Source organism: Lolium perenne, chromosome 6 (genome assembly GCF_019359855.2).
Source record: "Lolium perenne isolate Kyuss_39 chromosome 6, Kyuss_2.0, whole genome shotgun sequence".
NCBI classification, from domain to species: Eukaryota; Viridiplantae; Streptophyta; class Magnoliopsida; order Poales; family Poaceae; genus Lolium; species Lolium perenne.
In genome coordinates, this window is record NC_067249.2 from 123,743,815 (window position 1) to 123,751,235 (window position 7,421).

Here is a 7,421-nt window from a genome sequence, read left to right on the forward strand (position 1 = left end):
GCAAGGGCACAGCCAAAGAGTGGGGCGGATGGGAAAAAGCGAACGAGTCGAAAGAAAGCAACTCGGCACACAGATGATTAACAAACACATTAAAGCGTGCCTTAATAAAAGGATAATAACATTGTCTTACATATGCACCCGGCATCCCGGGGATTTAACGAATTGTCTTGGCAAAAGCATAAGGAAACAGGTAAAAGCTAAGCGCCGGCTGGATCAGAACCAGCCGGAGGAGCATCAGCAGAGCCGGCCGCCGGGTCATCCTCGGGCACATCGTCCGCCTCCTCGTCCTCAGCCGCCTCCTCCTCGTCGTCAGACGACGGATTCGGGTCCGCGATGAAGATGGACTTGTCGACGAAGTCGGCAATGGCGCAGGCGCGGGCAAGCCGAGCAGTCTTGTTCTCTGCCGGGAGCTTGTCCTCCACGCCGGCGCGCCGGAACTCCAACTGGTCGAGGCTAACCTCGTTATACCAGTAGAGCACAAAAGATAGCGCCATATCGGCTCCGGCGCGCGTGGCCGACTCCTTCCAGTCCAAGAAGCGGTCGGGAGCCCTGTCCAGCCAAGCGATGAGCTTGGAGAGATCTTCTGGCAGCGTCTCCGTCGGCCACAGCAGTCGGATCAGCTCCTCCGCCGCCTTCCATAGCTCCCAGCCAAGCTTGGTGACCGGCTCCACGCGGGCGGCAATGGATGCCAGATAGTCGTCCATGGTGAAGCAGTCGGAGCTCTGCTCCCCAGTGGCCTGCCGGCGATCCTCCCGCGCCCTGCCAACAGCCGCTAACGCCTCCTCCTGCGCCTCAGGGAAGGCCGCTGCAAAGAAAAGCATGTCAGAAGCCATCAAAGCCGAAATAAGCTGAAAAATGCAAATTTTCGAAGTCCTAAAGTAAGCCTGGCGGCAGCCGGCAAGATCCGACTGCCCCCAGCCTGAAGACGGAGATTCCAAAGCTCTAAAGAAAGCCTGGCGACAGCCGGCAAGAACCGACTGCCCCCAGCCCGAAGATGGATATCGAAAAAATCAAGTTTCTGCCGCCGGCTGCCAACCTAAGCCGGCAGCCGACGGCCGAAAGCCGGCAAAGGGGAAGGCATAAGACAAAAGGCTCACCCGCCAAGCCGCGGTCGAGCGCGCTAAGTTCCTCCAACCACCGCTTGGTGGTGGCCGACAGCTCGTTGGACTTGGTGGTCACCTCTTGCTGGAGCGAAAGCCGTTGCCGTTCCACCTCCTCCAACCGCTTGCTCAGACCCTCCAGCTTTTCCTCCTGTTCCTTCTTGAGGGCGGCAAGTTCCTTGAGATGGTTAGCCTCAAGAAGGCGCAGCCGTTTCAGCTCCCCGTCAGCCAGCTTCAGCTTGGCGGCAGCAGCCCGGTTCGCCTCCTCACTTGTGGCGCATTGAGCGCGGGCAACTCGGAGGTCCGACTCAAGCTGCGGGACCCGGGCGGCCTCAGCTGCAAGCCGGCAAAAAACAAGCCGTCAGTAAAACAGAAGCGTAAAAAAGAGTAAAGGCAAAGAGAGAAGGCCTCACCCTTGACAGCCTCCAGCTCGCGAGCCAAGCCGGCTCGCTCGATCTTGGCCTTGTGGTAGCTAGTCACCACCTTGTTGTACAAGACGGTGCGTCGCTCCGTAACCGCCTGAAAGAAACAATCAGATATCCAGACGAAACCCGGACCGGCTCCAAGCAGCCGGACCATGCCTCGGAGGGCTACCAGGATAATAACAAAATTGCAAAAACAAGAAGACACCTACCTTGTCAGCATCCTCCAGCGTTGCTAGCTGGGCAAGGGCCTCGGCAGCCTTGTTCTTAAGGGCGGCCCGGTAGCCGGAGAAGACCATCTTCATGGGCGCCGTACCAGGCTGCCCCTCCCGGTTGAACACCTCGCAAGAATCCGCCGTATGCCACGCAGCCTCCATGGTGCCAGCCGAGCCAAGGCTGGAGTCGAGGCGTACGGCACATGCGGCAGCCGGGCCCCCTTGGCCACGTGAAGGCCCTCGGTTGGGCCCGGCGGGCCCTCGTCCTCACCGAGCCCGGGAGTCGGCGTCCTTTGAGCGCGCTGGCCCCCCCCTCGCCGGCTCCTTCCCGGTCGGCTCCCTCCTCGTCGGCTCCGAAGCTGGAGGCGGCGCGGTCGAAGCAGTCGGCCCGGTGGGAGCCGTCGCATCCGGCGCTTGAGGCGCTCCTTTCGGAGAACTCTCCAGCACCACGACGTTGGGCGCGGGCCCGCCGACTCCGGTCGAAGGCGGCGCAGCCCCACCAGCTCCAGCTCCTGCCGCAGATGGCATGCCCCTGCCAGCTCCGGCTGCCCGCTCCACAAACGGGGCGCGGCGCGGGAACATGTCGTCTAAGGTCGGCCGGCGCGCCGACTGACCCTGGTCTCCGCCGCCAGGCGCCGCAGAAGGCGCGGCAGAAGAGGACGCCCCCGCAGAAGGTGGCGTGGCCGCAGGCGGCACGTTAGCGGCCGGCGGCGTGCGCGCGCGTGCTGAAGGTTGCGGGGTTGGCTCCCTCCTTTGCCGCTGAAGCGGCGACGTGACGGGAGGAGCCTGCCGAGAGCCGCCTCCCTGGGTAAACTTAATCGCGGCCCTAGTCGAACAAGCAAGAAAAGATAAGTACAGAGGAAGGAAAGAAAAGGAATCAAACAACAGAGGAAAAAGAGCTCACCCGGCTTTCTCCGGGACCTTCTTGGGCGCCAGCCGGCGCTGTTTCTTGGCCCTCGCCTCCGAAGCGGCCGTGGACCCGACGCCGGCCCGCTTCCTCCCCTTCGGCGCAGAAGTCGCCGTGCTCGTAGGCGGCGCCGCGCGCAGAGGCACCGCCGGGATGGGCCCCGTGCCGGATTGGGCCGGCTCCGCCTGCAGCTGCTCCTGCTCCTGCTCATGCTCAGGCGAAGGCGGCGGGTTATGCTCCCCCTGGCCGCCCTGATCCTGCGCCACCGGCAGATCGTCGTCGCCAGCTTGGTCGCCGGCCAAGTCAGCCGGGTCAACGAGATCAGGCGTCCAGACCTTCGTCGCCAAGTCGCCATCCTCGATGCCTTGGCGGGTGAAAAGCTGAAAACAAGACAAGATAAATATCGAGTCGGCCACGCTGCCGCAAGTCGGAAGACGGAAAAACATCAAACTTACCAGTTCAGGCGGCTGCTCCCGATCGTAAGGCGCCAGCCCCCAGTCCCAGTTGTCCGGCATGTTGGCCTTGGTGATGTTGTTCACCCGGTGAGCCACCTGGGCCTTGGAGAGCTCCAACTTCGACGTCCGTGTCGGGTCGAGCCGGCCGGACATGTGGCCGATCTTGTATGACCCGGCGCGAGATGTAGGTGCAGAGGAGGTCCTCGGCACTCAGCCGGCCCCCCGTGACGCACTCGCCCAGGAAGTCCCACAGGAGGTTCACCTCCGCATCCGGGTCCGAGGACTTGGGGTTGTAGCCCCAGTTGATCCGGCCGACTGGCGGAGCCGGGTTGAATTCCGGCAGGTTGAGCCGGTCGAAGGCCGGGCTTTCGTTCCGCACATAAAAGAAAGACATCTGCCAATTCTTTACAGAATCGACAGTCGGAATCCGCGGGAAGGACGTACCCGTACGGGGATAGATGGAGGCGGCGCCGCAGGTCCTCAGGCGGCCTTCGGTCGTCTGCGCCTTGATGTAGAAGAGCCGGCTCCAAAACTCCACGTCCGGCCACAAGCCGGCGTAGCCTTCCATGAAGGCCACGTAGCAGCTGAGGAGGATCATGGCGTTGGCCGGCAGGTGGTGCGGCTGCAGGCCGAAGTGATCGAGGAACCGGCGGAAGAAGTTGGAAGCCGGCAGACCCAATCCGCGGTCGAGATGCGCGCCGAAGACCACGCGTTCGCCAGGCTCCGGCCGAGGCTCCTCTTCCGCGCCCGGCGCCCTGGTAATCACCCCCGCCGGAATGCGGCGGAGGCGCACGAGCCGGGCAATGTCGTCGTCCTGCATATAGGAACCCTTCCAAGAGCCGCTCGGCTGAGCCATCGAGGACGAAGAAGAAGAGGAGGTCCAAGAGAGGCGGAAGGGCGAAGAAGAGCCGCTCCTCGCCGGAGGAGATCGCGGTGGAGAAGTGCGCGCCGTCGATGCGCGTGGCCCCGTGGCGCCGGATTGGCGGGTTTGCGGCGGTAGCTCGGCGGAGGATCGTCGGAGCGACCGCTCGCTGAGGTTCGCCAGAAGAACGGAAGAAGAATGGCGTCGGAGCAGCGAAAAGCTCGAGTGAAGAGAAGCAGCGAGGCAGGAGCGCAAGGAGGAAGAAAGGGGCAAGTGCCGCCTCGATACCGCCCCCGCGGCATTTATAGCCGACCGCGGCGGGCGGTTGGCCTCCAAGTGGCTGACGTGGGCCACGTCTCCGGATTTACTGCGCCGTAACTCCTCCCACGACCGCTACCGTTACCAGAAACGGCCACACCACGTCGCCCACTACCGCACCGGATCCGGAGGGACATTGATGTGACCAGACGAACCGGCGGCAGAGCCCTGGCGTCAGGCCGGTCAAGTCGGGCGCAGGACCCGAGGCGGCGGAGACTCCGGCGCGCAGCGAGCCGGAGCCGGACAAGAAGTTCCACTCAAGCCAAAATTCATCAGCAAGGCGGAGGCGCCATCAGATCTTCCGAGAAAGCAAAAACTGCACAAGTATAAAAAGTGGCCGGCTAGAAGCAGCCGGCAGGAACGAGCCGGATGAGGGCGCAGCCGGCTGAATGGAAATTCTCAGTCGGCCCCTCCAAGTGCCATCTAATATATTCGAGAAGCCAGGAAAACCTGCCTAGGTCCTTCTAAACGCAGGACCTTGCCAGCTTCGGGGGCTAATGTCGGGGGGAAGACCCCGGATAGGGCAATGGACGCGGAGCAGCCGGCTGGCCACTGGCCGGCTCGCGGCAAAGGCCGGCTGAGGAGCAGCCGGCCGGCGCCGTGGCCGGCTGGTCCGGAAGCCGGCTGGCTCTAGGTCCTAGTCGGCCTGGCTACGGCCACCAATGCTGTAGTTGGGCCGGCTTCTACAAGCCATATCCGACTGGGGTTTGTACCTCAGACCGACTCGAGGCTGGCGAGTATTGCACTGGAAGGAACCGGGTAGGTGATCCGGGTTCCCAAAGTCCACACTGACTCTATCTTCCGTAAAGCGCGGGGCACTGTGGAGCAATAGTGCCACGCGCCGGACAGGCCGTCAGGGCTTACGACGATCCGTACTGGGTACAGTGGCTGACGGCGACAGGGACACCTCCTCCATACCGCTGACCGTGGCAGCCGGATGGGACAGGCCACGCTGCCTCAACCACTCCTGACGTCACCGCCTCGGGAAGGAGCGGAAGCCGGAGCCGGCCAAGCCGGCCAGCAAACTATAGGGTCTTATATGTAAAGTGCCGGTGCCTATATAAGCCGCACTACCCCCTCTCGTGCAGGGGATCGATCATTTATTACTTTCACCCACCTACAGAGCTGCCCTGTGAGAGAGACCATAGTCTTCCTTAGCCTCTCAGGAGCAGCCGGACACAGCTCTAGGAGCACCATTGTACTGTGTGATCATCATATACACTCATAGCAGGAGTAGAGGTTTTACCTCCACCGGAGGGCCTCGAACCTGGGTACGTCGCCGTGTCGCTCGTGCCCATACCCGCATCCGGATACCGCCGTGAGATCCCTCAGGAACCACTTCGATTAGCCACCCTATGGCATATGCCGTGACGATACCACGACATTATTGACTCTAGTGCAAGTGGGAGACTGTTGGAGATATGCCCAAGAGGCAATAATAAATGGTTATTATAATATATCTTTGTGTTTATGATAATGTTTACATACCATGCTATAATTGTATTAACCGAAACATTGATACATGTTTGTTATGTAAACAATAAGGAGTCCCTAGTAAGCCTCTTGTATAACTAGCTTGTTGATTAATAGATGATCATAGTTTCATGATCATGAACATTGGATGTTATTAATAACAAGGTTATGTCATTATGTGAATGATGTAATGGACACACCCAATTAAGCGTAGCATAAGATCACGTCATTAAGTTATTTGCTAATAAGCTTTCGATACATAGTTACCTAGTCCTTTCGACCATGAGATCATGTAAATCACTTATACCGAAAAGGTACTTTGATTACATCAAACGCCACTGCGTAAATGGGTGGTTATAAAGGTGGGATTAAGTATCCGGAAAGTATGAGTTGAGGCATATGGATCAACAGTGGGATTTGTCCATCCCGATGACGGATAGATATACTCTGGGCCCTCTAGGTGGAATGTCGTCTAATAGCTTGCAAGCATATGAATGGTTCATAAGAGACCACATACCACGGTACGAGTAAAGAGTACTTGTCATGAGACGAGGTTGAACGAGGTATAGAGATACCGATGATCAAACCTCGGACAAGTAAAATATCGCGTGACAAAGGGAATCGGTATCGTATGTAAATGGTTCAGTCGATCACTAAAGTCATCGTTGAATATGTGGGAGCCATTATGGATCTCCAGATCCCGCTATTGGTTATTGGTCGGAGAGAGGTCTCAACCATGTCTACATAGTTCGCGAACCGTAGGGTGACACACTTAAGGTTTGATGTAGTTTAAGTAGATATGGAATAAGGAATGGAGTTCGAAGTTTTGTTCGGAGTCTCGGATGGGATCCAGACATCACGAGGAGGTCCGGAATGGTCCGGAGAATAAGATTCATATATAGGAAGTCATATTCCAAGTTTGGAAATGATCCGGTGCATTTATGGCAGTTCTAGAAGGTTCTAGAAAAGTCTGGAAGAAATCACCATGGAAAGTGGAGTCCCGGAGGGACTCCACCTTGCATGGCCAGCCAAACCCTAAGGGGTGGAGTCCCAGGTGGACTCCACCATAGGTGGCCGGCCACCCCACCTAAAGGAAAGGTGGGAGTCCCACCTTGGGTAGGACTCCCCCCTTGAGTAGGTTTCCCACCTATGGGAGGTTTTGTTGTTGGGGTCTTATTCGAAGACTTAGACTACAACTCTTGGGGATTTCCACCTATATAATGAGGAGGAGAGGGAGGGGGCATCCACTCTTGGCCGCACCACCTAGGGCTGCCCATGGCCGGCGCCCTAGCCACCCCCTCTCCCCAAACCCTAGCCTCTCCTCCTCCACATAATACTCCCGCAGCGCATAGGCGAAGCCCTGCCGGAGTTCTCCACCACCACCGCCACCACGCCGTCGTGCTGTCAGGATTCCGAGGAGGATCTACTACTTCCGCTGCCCGCTGGAACGGGGAGAAGGACGTCATCATCAACACCGAACGTGTGACCGAGTACGGAGGTGCTGCCCGATTGTGGCACCGTCAAGATCTTCTACGCGCTTTTGAAAGTGGCAAGTGATCGTCTACCGCAGCAACGAGAGCCTCCTCTCGTAGGCTTTGGAAATCTTCAAGGGTTAGTCTCGTTCATCCCCTCGTTGCTCCCATCTTCTAGATTGCATCTTGGCTTGGAT